Source organism: Phyllobates terribilis, unplaced genomic scaffold, assembly GCF_046119375.1.
Source record: "Phyllobates terribilis strain yellow unplaced genomic scaffold, ASM4611937v1 Scaffold_1__5_contigs__length_1240528914, whole genome shotgun sequence".
NCBI classification, from domain to species: Eukaryota; Metazoa; Chordata; class Amphibia; order Anura; family Dendrobatidae; genus Phyllobates; species Phyllobates terribilis.
In genome coordinates, this window is record NW_027362761.1 from 1,008,429,741 (window position 1) to 1,008,452,016 (window position 22,276).

Here is a 22,276-nt window from a genome sequence, read left to right on the forward strand (position 1 = left end):
TGTCCTGAATTAAATGATTGGAACTGCACTGAACATTGGTGAACTTCTAATAATCAATTTTTTAGCAAGTCATCATAGAATTAGATTTTACTACTGTGTTTAATCAAGCTCCATTAGAAACACCTTAAAACAACTTATTACATGGCTGCATAACCCATTTAAGCTATGTTCCCACGATGAGTTTTTGTTGAGTTTTTGATGTAGCAGAATTTCTGCTCCATTAAGTTACTTGATTTTTTAATTGCATTTTTGTACACTTTTTTTAAAATGCATTTTTATCGTGTTTTTGGTGCTGCGGTTTTTGTCTATTTTGGATTTCTATAAATCCCATCCACTTTGATGGAACTGTAAGACCATGCGTTTTTGATAAAGCAAAAATATGCAGCGTCAAAAACGCACCAAAAACTCATTGTGGGAATGTAGCCTTGAGATTTATTTTTTATAATCTTACCTTAGTAATGGCTACAAACATATAATAATAATAATAATAATAATAATAATATAATAATAATAGTTTATTTTTATAGCGCCAACATATTCCGCAGCACTTTACAAATTTTAGGGGGGACTTATACAGACAATACAGAATAAGCATATCTCATATCGAACGGAGTGAGGGCCCTGCTCGCAAGCTTACAGTCTATGAGGAAGTGGGGGAGACACAAAAGGTAAAAAGTACATATATTGTATAATGCAGCCTTGATATACTGAATAGGATAAATAATAATACATGGACTGGTCGCCAGCCAGTATGTGTGCAGTCCTGACAGAGGCTTTTATGTGCATGGTTGGTTTGAACCCGAAGTTGAAGAAGATTTTAATATGGGGGAAAGCTGGGATGGACAGAGTGTGTTTAGGTGATACGCCAGTCTAAAGAAATGTGTTTTTAGGGTTCGCTTGAAACTGTGGGTATTGGGAATTAATCGAACTGTCCTGGGTAGTGCATTCCAGAGAATTGGCGCAGCACGCGAGAAATCTTGGAGACGGGAGTGGGAAGTTCGGATTATGGAGGATTTTAGTTTCAAGTCATTTGCAGAACGGAGGGCACGTGTACGGTGGTAGACTGAGACAAGGGAGGAGATGTAGGGGGGTACTGAAGCATGGAGCGCTTTGTGGGTAAGCGTGATAAGTTTAAAACGAACTCTATATTGGATGGGCAACCAATGCAATGACTGGCACAGGGAAGAGGCATCTGAGTAGCGGTTGGCGAGGAATATGATCCTGGCTGCTGCGTTCAGGACGGATTGGAGAGGGGAGAGTTTAGTAAGAGGGAGACCGATTAGTAGAGCGTTGCAATAGTCAAGACGAGAATGAATAAGAGCGACAGTAAGAGTTTTTGCCGAGTCAAAGGTGAGAAAAGTCCTGATTCTTGAGATGTTTTTGAGGTGTAGATGACATGAACGAGTGAGTGATTTGATGTGAGGAGTGAAAGAAAGATCTGAATCAAAAATGACCCCAAGACAGCGGGCTTGTAGCTGGGGAGTAATGGTTGAGCCACAAACGGAGATGGCAATATCGGGCACAGGTAGATTAATGGAGGGAGGAAAGACGAGTAGTTCAGTTTTTGACAGATTCAGTTTTAGGTAGAGGGAGGACATAATGTTAGACACAGCAGAAAGACAATCACTGGTCTTTTGTAGTAATGCAGGGGTGATGTCCAGAGCAGAGGTGTATAATTGGGTGTCATCAGCATAGAGATGGTACTGAAAACCGAATCTACTGATTGTTTGTCCAATAGGAGCGGTGTATAAGGAGAAAAGAAGGGGGCCTAGGACTGATCCTTGAGGAACCCCGACAGTAAGAGGAAGTAGGGAGGAGAAGGAGCCGGCAAAAGACACAGAGAAGGAGCGGTCAGAGAGATAAGAGGAGAACCAGGAGAGAACCGTGTCCTTGAGGCCAATAGTGCGGAGCATAGTGAGGAGGAGCTGGTGATCCACAGTGTCAAATGCTGCAGAGAGATCCAGGAGAATCAGCAGGGAGTAGTGACCATTAGATTTAGCTGTTAGTAGATCATTAGAGACTTTAGTGAGGGCAGTTTCAGTAGAATGTAAAGAGCGGAAACCAGATTGTAAAGGGTCAAGAAGAGAGTTGTCTGAGAGATAGCGGCTTAGACGGGAGTGGACCAGGCGTTCCAGGAGTTTAGAGATAAAGGGAAGATTGGAAACAGGTCTGTAGTTGGCCGTGCAGTTCTGGTCGAGGGATGGTTTTTTAAGTAATGGTTGTATGCTGGCGTGTTTAAAAGAAGAGGGAAAGATACCAGATGAGAGGGAAAGGTTGAAAATTTTAGTTAGGTGAGAGGTGACAGCTGGAGCAAGGGACTGAAGGAGATGTGAGGGAATAGGGTCGCTGGTGCAGGTGGTAGGGCGAGAAGATGCAAGGAGCCTGATCACTTCATCTTCCGTGACTGGTTCGAAGTCAGAAAATGAGCAAGATACAATGTGGCGGGGGGGAGCATGCATAACATTTGGGGATTGGGAGAAAATTTCCTGTCGGATATGGTCAATTTTTTCTTTGAAATAGTTAGCCAGATAGTCAGCGCTGAGGTCGGTGGTCGGGGCCTGTGCTGTTTGATTGAGGAGAGAATGAAACGTGTCAAAGAGTCGTTTAGGATTATTGGAAAGTGAGATGATGAGGTTGTTAAAGTAGGTTTGTTTGGAGAGGTGAAGGGCAGAGTTATATGTTTTCAGCATAAATTTATAGTGGAGGAAATCTTCGGGCAGATTTGATTTTCTCCACAGCCGTTCAGCGCACCTGGAGTACCTCTGGAGAAGACGTGTTTGAGGCGTGTGCCAGGGTTGTCGCCGTCTATGCCGAATTGTTCTTTGTGTAGGAGGTGCGGCTTCATCCAGGGCGCATAACATTATTTTGTTATAATGCTTCAATGCAGATTCGGGACATGAGAGGGAGGAGATTGGGGCCAATGATGATTGCAACCTTTTTATAAATTTCTGGGTGTTAATGGCGCGTAAATTTCTATAAGTGTGGACGGTGGGAGTGTCTTGAGTAGAGTCACAGTTCTTGACAGAGAATGAAAGAAGATTATGGTCAGAGAGTGGAAGGGGAGAGTTAGTAAAGTCATGTACTGAGCAAAGCCGGGAGAAGATCAGGTCCAATGTGTTCCCGTCCTCATGTGTAGGAGAATTAGCAAGCTGTGAAAGGCCGAAGGAGGAGGTTAATGATAAAAGATGCGTGGCAGATGGGGAAAGAGGATCGCCAATTGGGATGTTAAAGTCTCCCATGATTATCGTGGGGATGTCGCAGGATAGAAAATTTGTAAGCCAGGCAGCAAAGTGATCCAGGAATTGACGGGGGGGACCTGGGGGGCGATAGACAACCGCCACTCGCAGGGAGAAGGGCCGGTAGAGTCTGACTGTGTGGGCCTCAAAGGACGGGAAGATAAGGGAGGGTACAGGGGGGATAACCTGAAAAGTACATTTTGTTGAAAGAAGCAGACCAACACCTCCACCTGATCTGTTGTCAGGTCGCGGGGTATGAGAGAAATGTAGGCCACCATAGGAGAGAGCTGCAGCGGCGGTGGTGTCCGACTGCTGGATCCAGGTTTCAGTGAGAGCCAGAAGGTTGAGGGAATTAGAGAGGAAAAAGTCATGGATGTAAGAGAGTTTATTACAAGCTGAGCGTGCATTCCAAAGGGCACAGTTGAATGAGACAGAAGATATGCAGGGAATATTAATGAGATTAGCAGGGTTTCTGAATGTAACAGGGAAAGAGTTAGTGTTATTATTACTGGAGGGTCCTGGGTTGGGAGAAATATCACCTGCGACTAATAGAAGGAAGATACAGAGAGTGAGTAGATGATTGAGTGATTTGTGAGAGCGTTTCCTGCGTTGTATGGTGGGAATGAATGGATCTGCGTGGTATAACATTGTGAAGAGAGCATGACAACTGTACATAGGAGAAGAGAGGAGTGAGGGATTAATATGGATGAAGTGTGCCGCATTTGTGGGTGAACGGTGAATGTGGATGATTGTAGCAACCAGAGTATAAATGGCACAGATACAAATGGTGAATACTGTTTGCCAAAAAGATGACCTGGAAGCAAGTTTGTTGGTTTGTCTTGCATGTCTTACCTGTCTCCTGCCCTGTCCAACTGCCATTTTCTAACTGCCAGGGCACTTTGCTAAATTATGGCACTTCGATAAAGTATGCATAGAGAAATAAATATTTTAAGCTATAAAATAAATAAAAATGACTTACTATTAAAATCATAGAATAGATTCTAATAATAAGAGTAATTTTTATTTATTTTATAGCCTAAAATCTTTATTTCCCTTTGTTTGTAGCCATTACTGTGGTGAGCTTATAAAAAAATTATCTTATAAATATTCGGTATTTCAGCAAAAGTTTGAATTAGATATTTAGCATTTTTAAAAGCTATTAATCAGCAAAGTAATTAACATGTTTCTTTCTTTAACACATGTATCTGCTTATGTCATGTATCTTAGTGCAAAAAATTATTTTAGCTGTCCTTGTAAAAAAAAGTGTGGGAAAATAGTAGGCTAGTTGTCTTAAACACACATGGCATTGTTACTGTGTCCTTGAGAGAAAATATGAGAGAAAAATGAAAGTTACATTACTTTCATTCAGCAATGTTCCAGATATTGTGCCTGATGCAGCTCTCTGGGGATCCTTTGGAAATGAGAAACCAGGCTAAAGGATTAAAGCAGTGACTTTCTATGAAACTTTGTGTTACCTTGGGAAACACGAGAGTTACTCACTGCATAAAATACTAAGAATCTCAAGGAGAAAATAGAAAAGATGGCATCACATGTATAATGAGCATAATAGAGTAGTGACAATTCTGAATCACTGTAAGGGAATTACAAGAGAAAGATATTGAATACTACAATGCTAAACAAGCAATTCAGTGACATCTACTCTCAATACACTCAGCTGAACTGCAGAGGTTTTTTATAGAGAACATAACCCCATCCCCTCTTGCAAAGATCAAAATATATAAAAATAAATTAAGTAATCATGTTAAAACAGCCTAAAATATAAGCAATATTTAGGTATATATAGTTATATAAGTATCACAATATAACCCCAAGTCAAGGGATGGAGCCAATTTTGGCCATTTTGACCATGCCACATTTTTCAATTCTGATATGTGGTAGTAACTTTTGAATGTTTCAACATATCCCCATGATTGTGACATTTGATTTTTTAAGAGGTATTGGCCCCAATTCATCATTTGTTGAGTATTTTTAAGTCACTATGCTTTCTTTTGTCTTGTGGTATTAGTTGCCAATTTTGGCATCAAATTCATCCAAATGGCATGCGATTCATGAATTTAATGCAAAGTCAAAAATGGACTTTTTCCTGTCCTTAACTAATTTTGTGATCTTTGGAGCCCAAAGTCACAATTTGTCTCCAAAAATCACAAAAATGCACCAAATTGCAGGCATACCTAAAAGTACACCACGGGAGAACTAGAATGAAATTGTTTCAAATTATGCTAAATTTTATAAAGTTGCAAATGATAAATCAAGCTTAAAACATCTGGAATAGCTAGACTCCACAAACAAAGCAGAAAAAAAACAAACAAGGCGAGCACATATGAAATAGACTTCAAAACAGGTGCAAATAGAATAGTGAGTTGGGTGCAAATAAAAAATGAGCAAAACACACAAAACAAAACAAAAAACAGGTGCAAAGGAAATGATGAATTGGGGTCATTGTACTATGTTATTGATTAAAAATTTAGATCATTATGTTTTGCGTTTACTTATTAAATTTGATACAAATTTTGAAAAATAAGCGTTCTTTAAATTCAGAATTTTTATACACTTATACTAGATTGTCATGTCATGTAAAAAAGTTAAATAACCTTTTGATATATGTCTATTTCTCTTCAGCATCATTTTTCACATGCCCTTTTAAGTTAGGTGTTAGAAGGCTTAAAAGTTTAGCAATAATTTTCTATCTTTTTAAGGAAATTTGTAAAACCTATTTTTTTAGAGACCTATTCAGTTTTGAAGTGAATTTCAGGGGTCTATATGGTGGAAAATGCCCAAATGTGAAACTATTTTAAAATTTGCACCTCTCAAAATATTCTAAACTGTTATCAGTCACGATGTGGCCCAGAAGCTGATGTCTTGCTGTCAGAGTAAATTACAGACATTTTTAAAAATAAGGTACAACGCTGTTAATATTGAGTCTTTGAATAAACTTGAAGAATTTCCAAACTTATGAAATGCTTATAAATGTACTTCAGTAACCATAGAAACACCTAACTAAAAAATCTAAAACCACCGAAACAGCAAAATTTGTGAAAATCAAAAATTGTGTGAGTCTCAAAACTGTTGACTACATCTGTTTGAATTGATTGTGGGCACCATTTGCAAAGCCATTGAGGTGTTGAAACAGCAGAAACCCATATAAAATGACCACACTTGGAAACTACATCCTTCAATGAATTAATCTAAGCATATATGGAGTACATTAACAACACAGATGTCTCACAAAATTTTAGAACATTGGGTACAATGCAGGAATCAGATTGAAGGATTTCTATTTGAGTTTGAATCACAGATTTTACTAGAATAGTTTCTGGGTGCCATCTGCACAGCCTCTACAGTGGCATAATAGCAAAAAATATATAAAAAAGTGAGATTATTTTGGAAATGACAGCTCATTGGGAATTAATCTAAAGGTGCAGTGGGTATTTTGGCCTCAGACGTGTATAACAGAAAACTAATTCTACTCAATACATGCGTACCCCACCTGGGCACAAGAGTTGACTATGTTTTATGCCTATCTAAAAAGACAGACACTGCTGAAGAGGGGCAAAAATAAAGTACATTTTAAATTCATTTTTATTATTGCACTGAACAGCTCAGTTAGAATCCCATTTTTTAGAGATTTAGATGGAAGCCCAGAATGGAAGCAATCAAAGCACTGCTAAAAGCAGTGCACACTTAGCCTTTCTCCCCAAAATACCCAAATCCCCTTATTATATCAAAACCAAAATCACATGACTTGGATAATATGGAGACAGCACAGCTTGGCAAAAATTAAACACTTCACTGCAATTTCATTAAAGCAATAGAAGAGGAAGATCAGATAGCAGTACCATTCCAGCACCACAATAAAAAAACCCCATTGGAGTGATGATTCTAATCTAAGTTCCCAACCCCTACTCTCATACTTACCTGCCGCCGTCTTCAGCTTCCATCGCCACCGCTCCCGTCGGTCTTCAGCAGTTTGTGACCTGCAGGGTTTGCTTCAGTATTTGAGGTCACTTTTCAATGCAAGTCTATGACAGCCTCGTTCTGGCTCTTATAGACTTGCATTGAGAACTTGTGACCGTTACTTCTGACTTTCGGCCAGTCAGAAGTTACAGTCACAAGATGGCTGCAGGACTGGTGCGGCTCCAATAAAAGGTGAAAATGCTGGTGGGTAAGTATGAAAGTAGGGGTAGGGACCTTAGATTCAAAGCACCACTCTAGTGCTGAAAAACAAAACCCACTGGAGTGGTGCTATAAATAATAGAGGGATGAACCAGATTTTAAATTCCTAGTATAAATTACATAAGAAAACAAAGATAGAAATAACCACTTTTCTAGACCACTTTTTTTTAGACCAAATCAAAGTCCCAAGATTAACAAACAACCTCAAACAAAAAGCATAAGACCTGAATGAATAAACAGCAAAATTTTGTCTGTTGATCTCAATAGATTGAGAGTGTATTGCTAGAAAGACATAAAATAAATTTAGAGAAGGTCTGATTTTGGAGACAGGGAATATAGCATTTATTAAAATAATGGAAAAAAGTAGGGTGATCATCACCTTGATACAACCACTTTTAGGCCCGTGTCCCTGATTAATGTGGATGGCAAGCTAATTCAGAATAAACAGATAAATTGTATTAAGTAGGAGAAAAAGAAAATTTGGAACTTTTTGCAGATTACATAGTTCTTTTTATAGATGAATTGGAAGGGCAGATATAAATAGTGAAAAGGATAATGGGTTAGATTTAACACCTATCAAGATATAAAATAAATAATGCTAAGTATTGGTGTTAGGCCACGGCCCGACTATCAGTATTTGGTCAGTATTTGGTCAGTATTTTTCTCTGGAGTGGGTGATAAATGCAGAATTGGTGACTTGTTTCTATTATACCTTTTCTCTGATTGTTCCTCACCTGGTTTTGGCTCCCACTCCTGAGAAAAAATACTGACCGAATACTGAACAAATACTGATTGTGGGGCCGTGAGAGATAAACACAAATGTGGGATATACCGTAATCACGAATTTGGAATGAACATAGCAGCAGTCTTTAACCTGTATGCCCATATTAATAGGTATGAAAGTTCAAATGTGGCGACAGATTCCCTGTAAACACTAATAGTCAATACATAGTCTAAGCGATCCTACTTTCTTCATAACGAAGAAGAACCCTGTTTTGGCTGATGATGTAGACTTCCGATTGAAGCCCCTCTTCAAATTCTCCTTAATGTTTTTGGACCTAAACTCAGTCTCTGGAAGGTGCAAGGATGCACTCTCTCTCAGTGGATCAGTCCCTGGGAGAAGCGGAGATGTGAATATGGATGGTGGTGTGGCCTTTGTTTAGAAAAAAGCATCAGCAAAATATTGATTGGGTACTGAGATGTTGGAGAAGATGGATGCAGTGCTGGAAAAAATGTAATACTCAACTGGATCATCCGGTAAGACAATTATTCAAACATAGGTGAATGCAGTGTCAATCATGGTAGACAAAAGAGTGCCGGACTTGAACATTCACAAGGTGATAATTGACATGGTCATTTGGAATTGCAGAGCCATTAGCACAAAGGAGTTTCAAATGTGTTTGCAGAGAAATTATAGGAATATTAAACCTCCTGGCCAATGGAAAGTTAATGAAATTCCATACAGATCAGGAATCCACAAAACAAATTGAGATGAGAACAAAACATCTGTTTTTGCCAGATACTAAGGATTTGAACCCCATGTACCAATGTTTGAAAGAACTCTAAGCAGATGAATGCTGGATTAAAGCTCTTGGCAAGGAACCGTCATGTTTCTTCACTTTATGGTCCAGAATAAAAAACTACTAGCCAAGCTTCATCACTGAGCAGACTGGCAATTGTTAGGGTTCTCAAGAAGGAAATGGTAGATGTGGGGGAAGTTGCAAGGATGAAGTCAAATGTTTTATTACATTTATGGATCAATTACAATTAAGAGATCAGGCACCACCTGTACTAGATCCCATTGACTACCAAATAAACAAATTCCAACCAATTCCTCAAAACTGTTTGCCCCCTCTGCACCTCTGGATCCATATTATAGCATTCTTTTATATCACAGCTTGTGTGTTTCTCAAAGTACTGGGACAGGAGAGTACTGTAGATGGAATGCATCATAAATAGATGATCTTAATGCAGAGAGAAGAAATGTAAAAAGCTACGCAGTCTATTGAGGCAGCTAGAAGAAAGGCAGCTATAGAGATAGAATAAGATCTGGAGCAATGGAGGTTGAAATGTACCACTGGAAAGTTAGAGACTTATCAACATAGTACAATAGCTGAACAACAGAGCTTAAAATGACAGAATCCTTGCCTGTCATGAAGTAAAAACCTAGAGAGATGAACTGGAATATAAGTTGGCATGCATGCAGACAAAACCTAAGATAAAAACAAAATGAGCAAATACTGTGCAGTAAGTAAATAAATAGCAATAGTGCATGAAAACAACCTTACCATATTTCAAACTTATGTAAATGTGAGTAAGGGCCGAGCTGCAATGAGACCCTGACTAATGGACATCCAGCCATGAGCAGCTATATAAACTCAATGTCCAGGTCAAAAAAAGGTAGGCCATGCCATTTGAAACAAAAACCTAAAAAGATGAATTGGAAAATAAGTTGGTATGCCTGTAGGTGCATGTTCACACTGGCCACTAAACAGACAAAACTTAAGATAAAAACAAAATGAGCAAATATCCTGCAGTAAGTAAATAGCAATAGTGCATGAAAATAATGCGGTCTCAATCCTGCTTAACCCTTATTCATATTTACGTCATTTGACATATGATAAAGTTTAATATTAAAGGTTAGGACCATCTCAAATAGGGTCACCTTGATGTCGTGAGATGGCTTTTACATTTTTTTTATCAAAATTATGTTAACTAAGTACCTTATGTTATTTTAATGCACTATTGATATTCATTTACTTACTGCAGGGTATTTGCTCATTTCATCTTAGGTTTTGTCTGTCATGAAGTAGCAGAATGCAAAGGCAGAGCACATCTTATGCCAGAAGGCAGACTTGTGGTTTTGCACTAAAGCACAGTGAAGTAGCATAGGTGTGTTTGTCAGGAGGAATTTTATGATGATGTAACAAAGTTCAGTAGTATGACAGAGCTGGATATTTCAACAGACACACTTGTAATGCAGCAAAGCACAGCAATGTAGCTGAACTGGGTTTGTCAGGAGACATAATTGAAAAGAAATGCAAAGCCCGGCAAACTGGTAATGGAATGTTCCTTAAACTACCTGAATAGTCAGGCAGCATATTGCCAACTGAGCCAGCCTATGAGGCGCATTATGTGAAATCAGAGGTGTGTGCCAGTTTTTATTGTAAACTAACATATACGGTAGCAAGGAAGCTAGCAGTTGGGAAAGGATGCAGAGCAGAAGACAGGATAATTTAATTACAGATTGACCCTTGCACAATTTTATCATCCTTTTTAAGCAGAAAAAACATAATATGTATATTTCAAAAAAGATGTTTTTAGAACCAAAACACAAGAGTGCATCCATACTGTGCCACTGTCTGTCTGGATAAAATCATAGGACACCAATGTGATTTTTTTTTTCAGCAAAGTACATTCTTTTGGTAAACAAAAAAGAACAGGAAAAGTATAGTGACAGATTTATTATAAAGTATAGCTACTGTAAGTAAAGATCGGAAGCATGACTTATATAAAAAAGGGTACAAAAATATAAAATAAGGAAAGAGCTGCAAAGTAATGCATGTTTTATTGGAAATATTTCAATATAGTATTTTTGTCACTATATCATTCCTAAGAAGCTAATAATAATAATAATAATAATACAATGTATGCTTATTTGTTTCTCTTATATAGAGAAAAGAAATCCCAAGGATCTCAGGGATCAATGGTTAAATGCCTCGGTTGCAGAACATGTCTCATTGTTTACTTGTTTCTTATTCATTTAAAACTTACAGCAGATATTTATCACAAATATTGGTCCCCTTGGCTTTTCCATCAATAAGTGATATGTTGCTAAATATTTTATAGAGAACTACACAGAAGGACTATCGGACATATTGCTTAGGTTATTGCACTATGGGAGAAAAATATTTAAAGGATGATTTGAAAAGCTACAGGAGAAACCTGCAGTTTGTCTTCTTTGTCTGTTGTGACTAGTGCAAAGCTGTTTGTCTCTTTTGTTTGTCACTAGACAAAGAATCATTGAGCAATAATAACAGGTCTTTGAAAAGCATCTAAAATGGATACAAAACTCTGTGATTAAAACTATTGACTGATAAACCAACTATGGCGATGCATGTGGTAGTGTCAAATTGATTTCGGTACTTGTGCCAAATATGTCTGTTCCCTTGTATGATTCAAACAATATGAGGTGTAAAACAACTAAAAAAGTCAACACTGAAAACTAACATAAATCAACAGCCAGAAACATAAGTAATTTATGAACATACAATAATTTTAATAAACTGAACAAATGAAAATTGAACAAATATTTGCCAGGATTGTAAAACAGTTCAAGTTTTGTCAGTCATTTGGACTTGTCATAACATTGTGATGTGATGCATTGTGCATATCTACATTTCTAATTAGATTTTCTTTTTCCATTAAAGAAGCAGAACAATAAAATTGTCACCTACAGTTGAAAGCAGAAGTTTACATACACTATATAAAAAGACACATATGCATGATTTTCTCAATATCTGACAGGAAATCAGAATAAACCTTTCCTGTTTTAGGTGAATTAGTATTACCATCATTATCAATATTTGCCAAATGCCAGAATAATGAGATGCTTTAAGGCATTTTTATTACTTACTGCAAAGTCAAAAGTTTACATACATTTCATTAGTATTTGGTATTATTGCCCTTAAACTGAATGACTTGGGTCAAACGTTTGGGATATCCTTCCACAAGATTCTCACAATAGTTGGTCGCAATTTGGGCCCATTCCTCTTGACAAAACTGGTGTAACTGATCCAGGGTTGTAGGTCACCTTGCTCGCACCTACCTTTTCAGCTTTGCTCACAAATTTTCAATAGGATTGAGATCAGGGCTTTGTGATGGCCACTCCAAAACATTGACTTTGTTATCCTTAGGCCAATTTGTTACCATTTTGGCAGTACGCTTCAGGTACGCTTCGATTTGGAAGACCAATATCTGTCCAAGCTTTAACATCCTGGCTGATGTCTTGAGATGTTGCTTCAGTATTGCCACATAATCTTCTTTTCTCATGACGCCATCTATTTTGTGAAGTCTACCAGTCCCTCCTGCAGCAAAACAACCCCACAACATGATGCTGCTGCCCCCCGTGTTTTACTGTTGGGATGGTGTTCTTTGGCTTTCAAGCTTCTCCCATTTTCCTCCAAACGTTATGCCCACAAAGTTAAATTTTAGTTTCATCAGATCACAGGACATGTCTCCAAAAATTAAGGTCTGTGTTCCTGTGTGCATTTTTAAACATTAATCTGGATTTTTTATGTTTCTTTTGGAGTAATGGCTTCTTCCTGGCAGAGTGGCCTTTCAGCCCATGATGATACAGTACTCGTTTCACTGTGGATATTGACACAATCCTACCAACTTCCGTCATCATCTTCACAACGTCTTTTGCTTTTGTTCTTGGGTTGATATGCACATACCGGACCAATACACGTTCATCTCTGTGACACAGAACCCATCTCCTTCCTGAGCAGTATGATGGCTGGACATTCCCATCTTGTTTGTACTTGCATATAATTGTTTGTACAGAGGAATGATGCACTTGTGCAAGTCCACAATACTCTTCCTGATATCTTGGCTGATTTATTTAGACTTTCCCATGATACTACACAAAGAAACAGTGTTTCAGGTGTGCATTAAAATACATCCTCAAGTGTATCTCTAATTAACTCAGATGTTGCCAAAAAACAGAAGCTTCCAAACACATGACATCATCATATGGGAAGTCCAGAATTGTTTAAGTGCATAGTAATCTTAGTGTATCTAAAATTTTTGACTTTGCAGTAAGTAATAAAAATGCCTTAAAAAATTTCTCTCTCTCTCATTATTCTGGCATTTGAAAAATATTAAAAATTATGGTAAACCTAATTGACCTAAAACAGGAAAGGTTTATTCTGATTTCATGTCAGATATTGAGAAAAACATGCATATGTGTCTTTTTATATAGTGTATGTAAACTTTTGGTTTCAACTGTATCTATTACAGACACCAACGATTTCATTGACACGATTGACTGATAATAGTGTTTGTTCAATCCCATTTTTGTGTCCATATATTGGAGTCTATTACTTCATGTTGTGCTATTCTTCTCATATAATGTGACATAACGTGTCATATAAAATGACAGAACCTGCAATATAACCTATCACTAGTGATGAGAGAGTACTGTAATATTCGCTATATTCTTATATGTAATCGCTATACTTGTAACGAGTACTTTGTAATAATCGCGTATTCGTTCCGAATAGCGAGTACAATGTAAGTCAATGGGAAATGCAAGTAATTTTCTGCTGGACCCAAAGGGGTCTGGGGGCCTGAGGAAAAGGCAGAAATGGATGGGAAAGTGATGAAACAGTATGGGAAGAGCCTGGAGAATGTGCCTGCATGCATTTCTGGCTCACATATGATTAGAGATGAGCGTTGTTCTACTCGAACTGTTCGCCAATCTCAAATTCGAGCTGTTTTGGGCGGTGTTCGAGCCGGTCGGCGAACACGAACAATTTGAGAAAAATTCGGCTGTTCGAGGTTATGTTCGATAACTGTTCGTGCACCAAAATCATAACTGGATTTTTTCTCAGTAATGATGAAAATTAATGTTAATACGCAGTTTGAGTGTACAGCGGGGCAGGGGGAGGGGCAGGGGATGGATCTCTGCAGGAACAATGAAGATCTCCATTTTTTTTTTTCTTTCCTGCATTTGCAGTGGGGAGGTGCAATCTGTCAGCCTATCAGCAGCGCACACACGGAGCGAAGTGCTTTTTTTCACACAAGCAAGGGCATGTGTGATTGGCAGTGTATGTCACATGTCCTTGCCCTATAAGACCAAGCCATTTTCCCCGTCGCCACCATTTTCTCACTGCTGCAGCTGCGTGTTAGACGGCACCGCTGTTGCTGTGTGTGCTATACCTTGTTAATTTCAAGCCAATTTTCGCACAAATATACAGATAGCTTGGGAGTAGGGAATAGTTGTGATTGCAGTCCTTTTAAGGACTAGGTTACAGCATTTCCTACGACTTTTATCAGGCAGGTCTGTGCTCTTAAATAGACAGATTGTGGGAGTAAAGACTAATTGTAATTGGAGTCCTTTTCAGGACTAGGTTACATCAGTTACTATCAGTTTTTGCCAGGCAGGTCTGTGCCAGTGCTGTGCAAGTTTTTTTCACAGCATTTGGCTGAATCTAGCAAAGCTAATCCTTTTTGGCCTATTGCAGAGTGTGTTAGTCAGTGGAGTAGCCTATCTGTGTTGCAAGATATACCACCTGTGTATAGAATACCAATTTTTTTACTGCACCTAGTGAAGTAAAATCTTTTGGGCATAGCATCATTCTATTAGTCCATCTATACTGACCTCCATCAGGTTGCAAACTGAATATAATTTTTTTCTGCATCTAGCTCTGAAAAAATATTTGGGCTTCTAGCAGTGTGTGGGACTTGGTCTATTAGTCCATCTATACTGACCTCCATCAGGTTGCAAATTAAAAATAATTTTTTTCTTCATTTAGCTCTGAAAAAATATTTGGGCTTCTAGCAGTGTGTGGGACTTGTTCTATTAGTCCTTCTATACTGACCTCCAGCAGGTTGCAAATTGAATATAATTTTTTTCTGCATCTAGCTCTGAAAAAATATTTGGGCTTCTAGCGGTGTGTGGGACTTGGTCTATTAGTCCATCTATACTGACCTCCATCAGGTTGCAAATTAAAAATAATTTTTTTCTGCATCTAGCTCTGAAAAAATATTTGGGCTTCTAGCAGTGTGTGGGACTTGGTCTATTAGTCCATCTATACTGACCTCCATCAGGTTGCAAATTAAAAATAATTTTTTTCTTCATTTATCTCTGAAAAAATATTTGGGCTTCTAGCAGCGTGTGGGACTTGTTCTATTAGTCCATCTATACTGACCTCCATCAGGTTGCAAATTAAAAATAATTTTTTTCTGCATCTAGCTCTGAAAAAATATTTGGGCTTCTAGCAGTGTGTGGGACTTGGTCTATTAGTCCATCTATACTGACCTCCATCAGGTTGCAAATTAAAAATAATTTTTTTCTGCATCTAGCTCTGAAAAAATATTTGGGCTTCTAGCAGTGTGTGGGACTTGGTCTATTAGTTCATCTATACTGACCTCCATCAGGTTGCAAATTGAATAAAAAAAATTTCTGCATCTAGCTCTGAAAAAATATTTGGGCTTCTAGCGGTGTGTGGGACTTGGTCTAATAGTCCATCTATACTGACCTCCATCAGGTTGCAAATTAAAAATAATTTTTTTCTGCATCTAGCTCTGAAAAAATATTTGGGCTTCTAGCAGTGTGTGGGACTTGGTCTATTAGTCCATCTATACTGACCTCCATCAGGTTGCAAATTAAAAATAATTTTTTTCTTCATTTAGCTCTGAAAAAATATTTGGGCTTCTAGCAGTGTGTGGGACTTGTTCTATTAGTCCTTCTATACTGACGTCCAGCAGGTTGCAAATTGAATATAATTTTTTTCTGCATCTAGCTCTGAAAAAATATTTTAGCTTCTAGCGGTGTGTGGGACTTGGTCTATTAGTCCATCTATACTGACCTCCATCAGGTTGCAAATTAAAAATTATTTTTTTCTGCATCTAGCTCTGAAAAAATATTTGGGCTTCTAGCAGTGTGTGGGACTTGGTCTATTAGTCCATCTATACTGACCTCCATCAGGTTGCAAATTAAAAATTATTTTTTTCTGCATCTAGCTCTGAAAAAATATTTGGGCTTCTAGCAGTGTGTGGGACTTGGTCTATTAGTCCATCTATACTGACCTCCATCAGGTTGCAAATTAAAAATAATTTTTTTCTTCATTTAGCTCTGAAAAAATATTTGGGCTTCTAGCAGTGTGTGGGACTTGTTCTATTAGTCCTTCTATACTGACCTCCAGCAGGTTGCAAATTGAATATAATTTTTTTCTGCATATAGCTCTGAAAAAATATTTGGGCTTCTAGCGGTGTGTGGGACGTGGTCTATTAGTCCATCTATACTGACCTCCATCAGGTTGCAAATTAAAAATAATTTTTTTCTGCATCTAGCTCTGAAAAAATATTTGGGCTTCTAGCGGTGTGTGGGACTTGGTCTATTAGTCCATCTATACTGACCTCCATCAGGTTGCAAATTAAAAATAATTTTTTTCTGCATCTAGCTCTGAAAAAATATTTGGGCTTCTAGCAGTGTGTGGGACTTGGTCTATTAGTCCATCTATACTGACCTCCATCAGGTTGCAAATTGAATAAAAAAGTTTTCTGCATCTAGCTCTGAAAAAATATTTGGGCTTCTAGCGGTGTGTGGGACTTGGTCTATTAGTCCATCTATACTGACCTCCATCAGGTTGCAAATTAAAAATAATTTTTTTCTGCATCTAACCCAGCCAATAGTTTTGGCCTAATACCACAGTTTGGCCACTCAGCTCTGCTCGGTTACCATCCATTGTTTTTTTGTGCAAACAACTCCAGAGTTGTGAATTAGTTAACCACCAAAATGAGTGGAAAAAGGCCTGCTGCTGGTGGAAAGGGGAATAGGCGTGTTGGGAAGGGGAAAAAAGGTTGTGTCCGTGGGGTAGGTGCAGAAGAAAGACCATCTTCCAGCCAAACTAAAATGTCTACTTCTTTTAGCGGACAATGTGATAAGATCCCTTTCTTACGGCCACGCCAATCGCTACAAATTCCAGATGAGGCACAAAAACAGCAGGTGCTTCAACGGATATCAAGTGCTCCTTTAAGTGGGCTCTCCTCCACATCAACTTCAACATCACAAATACTCCAGTCCTCAAAGGTGTCACCCAAATCGCACTTGCTTCCTCACAGCTCCCAAATCTCCAGCTGCCCGTCTGAGTATGAGGTAGAACAGATGGTTGAGTCTGCAGAGCTGTTTACTCATACTATAGCCTGGGAATCAGAGGTCGACTCCAGCGCTTCTGTGAATCCAGACGAGGAAATGATCTGCACTGATGCCCAGAATCTTTATGAGTCGGATCCAGGACCAGATGCAGAAGGTTCTGACCATAATGTAGACCCTCATTCCCAAACTGTAACTCCTGTTGGTGGAGACAATGAGGAAGACGATGATAAGACTCAAATACCTGATTGGAGCGACAACTTTAGTTTTTTGTCAGGGCAGGAACAGGTTGGCTCTGAGGATGACGGGTGTGATAACGCACAGGGTGATGATGATGAGGTCGGAGATCCCACTTACTGTCAACCCACAGTCAGCCAAGAGATGAGGTCAGCAGAGGAGGTGGAGGAAGATGCTAGTGACGACGAGGTCAGGTTGCGCCTTCCTGGACAGAGACGTAGTACTGGAAGCACGTCAACAACTGCATCCTCAAACACAACTCTGCCTCTCACCACAAGTCGTGGTGGCTCTTCAGGTCGCATGGGTGCTAAGCCTTGCATAGCCTGGGCATTTTTTCAGATCGATAAAGATGACCCAACTCGTGTTATCTGTAACATTTGTCAGCAAAAGCTAAGTAGAGGCCAAAAAATACATAGTTTGAGTACTTCATGCATGAACCGGCACATGGACATGAAGCATAAGTTGCAGTGGGAAGCTCAGTGTGCTACAATGCGGTCTAGCCGGCCGGGCCAACCACCGTCTGCCATATCTTGTGCATCCGCGGCCTCTTCATCCTCTGTGACTGGGGGGACAGCAGTCACACCTGTTTTGGGGCGCAGACCTGCCACCTCTTTACCCGCAACAGCCAGCGTGATTGGCAGGTCATCATTTTCTTTGGAGGTGGTAACACCAGCTGGTCTTGAGCGCTGTCCGACATCGATAGCACCACCTTTGGATCAAGGCAACCTAACATGTCCGCCTGCATCTTCCTCACAGACCGGCAGTTTGCCGGGGACACCCTTATCAACCCCGTCTAAGCACAATAGCCAGCCCTCGGTCCCTCAGATGTGGACAAGTAAAAGACCATTTCCTCCTAGCCATGAGAAAGCTAAGAGGTTGAATTTCACCATCTGCAAGCTCTTGGCTGCAGAAATGCTGCCTTTCCGCCTGGTGGACACAGAGGATTTTCGAGACCTTATGTCCGTCGCAGTGCCCCAGTACCAGATGCCCAGTCGGCACTACTTCTCAAAGAAAGGTGTGCCTGCGCTCCACCAGCATGTCGCACACAACATCACCGCTTCTTTGAGAAACTCTGTGTGTGACAGGGTGCATTTCACCACAGACACTTGGACGAGTAGGCATGGACAGGGGCGTTACATGTCGCTGACTGGGCACTGGGTAACTATGGTGACAGCAGGACAAGGGGCTGCTGTCCAAGTCTTGCCGTCCCCACGAGTTGTGCGTCAATCCTCTTTATGTCATTTTTCCTCCACTGCTTCTGCCTCCTCAACCTCCTCTCGGTCTTCCACCTGCACCCAAAGCCTGTCTGGTCATGCCACAAGCTTTCTAACTGCGCAGAAGGGATCCTGAACACCTCCTTACTATGCTGGCAGTAGGGCTCAACGTCATCAGGCGGTTTTTACATTGAAATGTCTGGGAAATGTGAGTCACACAGCTGAGGAGTTGTGGTCAGCTCTGGAGAACCAATTTCATGAATGGTTGTCTCCACTGGACCTGAAACCAGGGAAGGCCGTGTGCGACAATGCTGCAAACCTGGGTGCGGCCCTTCGCCGGGGCAATGTCACACACGTGCCTTGTATGGCTCACGTGTTGAACCTGGTTGTCCAGCAATTTTTAGCCCACTATCCCAGACTAGATGGCCTTCTGCAGAGGGCACGGTCGCTGTGTGCTCACTTCCGCCGTTCGCATCCCGCAGCTCAGCGACTTACATCTCTACAGAAGTCGTTGGGCCTGCCACTTCACCGGCTAAAATGCGATGTGCCTACCCGGTGGAATTCAACTCTGCACATGTTGCAGCAACTGTGGCAGCACCGACAAGCCCTGGTGCAATACGTTCTGACGTATAGCCTGGGCCAACGAGATTCAGAGGTGGGGCAAATCACGCTGGAGGAGTGGTCTCAGATCAGGGACCTATGCACCCTTCTGCACAGTTTTGAAATGGCGACGAAGATGTTTAGTGCTGACGATGCCATTATCAGCATGACTATTCCGGTGATTTACATGCTGGAGCACATGTTAAACAGAATTCGGAGTCAGGTGGTGGCACAAGAGGAGGTGGAGGAAGTAGAGGAGGAGGAGTTGTATGCGGAAGGGCTAACATCTGCAAGGTCCAGACGGTCGGCAGCACCAAGGCGGCAGGCATGTGAGGGTGGGGGAGATGATTTTACCAGGGCGCATGGTAGCAGCCAAACTAGTGAGGAAGGTGCAGGAGCCCAGGAAGAAGTGGAGGACGAACTGATGGAAGACTCATCAGATGAGGGAGACCTTGATCACATTTCTGTTGTGCGAGGTTGGGGGGAGAGGACAGAGGAAGGAAGCATGATTGCTACCTCGCCACCAACACAACAGGGACTTGGTGCTCCTGGATGCGCAACACACATGAGTGCCTTCTTGCTGCACTACCTGCAACATGACCCTCGAATTGTGAGAATTAGAAATAATCCTGACTACTGGGTTGCCACACTGTTAGATCCCCGGTACAAAAGTAAATTTGCAGAAATTATTCCTGCCATAGAAAGGGATGCACGCATGCAGGAGTATCAGCAGAGACTGTTGCAGAATCTTACATGTGCTTTTCCACAAAATACCAGTGGTGCACGTAGTGAATCTCACAGTTCCAACTTGCCAACCGTGGGACCGTCAAGTGTTCAGCACTCAAACCGTAACAGAACCACAGTATCTGCTGGTAACATCAATTTTGCGGAATCATTTCACCACTTTTTTAGCCCATCCTTTGCAAGGCCACAGGAGACAAGAAGTCTGACACATAGTCAACGCCTAGAGACGATGGTACAGGAGTATCTCCAAGTAAACATTGAAGCCACGACTGTGTCACTGGACCCTTGCTCTTTTTGGGCTTCCAATCTGGATAAATGGCCGGAGCTAGCCACTTACGCCTTGGAGATCTTGTCATGCCCCGCAGCCAGCGTTCTGTCTGAACGTGTGTTCAGCGCTGCTGGTGGTGTGCTGACAGATAAGCGCACGCGGCTCTCCACTGATAATGTAGACAGACTCACGTTCATAAAGATGAACAAATCATGGATCCGAAACGACTTTTCTACCCCTGTGTCATCCTGGGGAGAGTAAAAGCTTGATGATTGGTTAAAATCACCCTACCAACCGTTTTAAGCTTTCAAATTACTAATCATGTTTATCTGTATCTTGACTGGAAAATAATTTGGGCTTTGTAGCAGTGTGCAGCACTGATCCTATTAGGCCATCTATAATAAGCTTCACCAGATTTAAAATTAAAAATAATTTTTAGCTGCATCTAGCCCGGAAAATAATTTTGGGGCTCCGAGATGCGCAAGACACATAAGTGCCTTCTTGCTGCACTACCTGCAGCATGACCCTCATATTGTCAGAATTCGAAGTAATCATGACTACTGGGTTGCCACACTCTTAGATCCCCCAAACTTTTCGATCAACCTTTTCATTTTAATAAAGACCAAAAAAATGGTCATTTTTGAAATTATAAGCATTAGCAGGTTGTTAGAAACTGAAATCAAACAGTTTTCAACTCAAAACTTTATTCTAGGTGATGTTACATTTTCACATAGGACCCCTTGTTCGAAAGGAGCTTCTGAACTCTCTCGTCCATTGAATTTGTCAGGTTTTGGATGGTTTCTGCTTCAATTGTTTTGCATGAGGACAGAATACCCTCCCAGAGCTGTTGCTTAGATGTGAACTGCCTCCCGCCATCATAGACACTCCTTTTAATGATGCTCCAAAGGTTCTGAATGGGGTAGAGGTCAGGGGAGCATGGGGGTCACACCATAAGTTTGTCCCCTTTTATGCCCATATCAGCCAGAGATGCAGATGTTTTATGTGCAGCATGAGATGGTGCATTATCATGCAGAAAAATGATCTTGCTGTGAAATACACGGTTCTTCTTCTTGAACCATGGCAGGAAGTGCTGTTTGAGAAAATCCACATACATTATGGAGTTCATCTTTAGCGCCTTCAGGGATCCTAAAGGGGCCGACAATCTCTCTCCCCATGATTCCAGCCCAAAACATTACTCCACCTCCTCCTTGTTGGCGCTGTAGCCGTGTTTGCGTGGGGTGTCCATCAACCAGCCATCCTCCACTCCATTCATCTGGACCATCGAGCGCTGCACGGCACTCATCCGTGAACAAAACAGTTTTGAAATCAGTCTTCATGTAATGTTTGGCCCACTGGAGCCGTTTCTGCTTGTGTGAAGTGGATAGAGGAGGTCGACAGGATGGCATATGCACAGCTGCAAACCTCTGAAGGACCCTGCATCTTGTTGTTCGGGGGACGTTGGAGGCACAAGCAGCTTCAAAAACTTGTCTGCTGCTATGACAAGGCTTTTTTGCCGCTGCTCTTTCAACCTGACGTAATTGCCTGTAGGAAAGAGTCCTCAATTTGCCCTTATCAGCACGCACACGTGTGTACTGTGAATCAGCTACATACTTCTTGATTGCCAAGACACTTCATCCTGATCATCGCACAATGTTGATTGTAGTCATGCCTTGACCTAAACACTCCACAATTTTTTGCTTCTCAGCAGCCGACACATCCTTTTTCTTTCCCATTTTGGCAGAAAATGTAGGCTGCTTAATAATGTGAGAGAGCCTTCTTAAGTAGTCTTGCCTTTCATTGGACACACCTGCGAAACTAATTAGCACAGGTGTCTGCAATTGCTTACAGTGATATAAAGAGCCCTGACACACATCACCATCAATGAGTTTAACTGACAAACAAA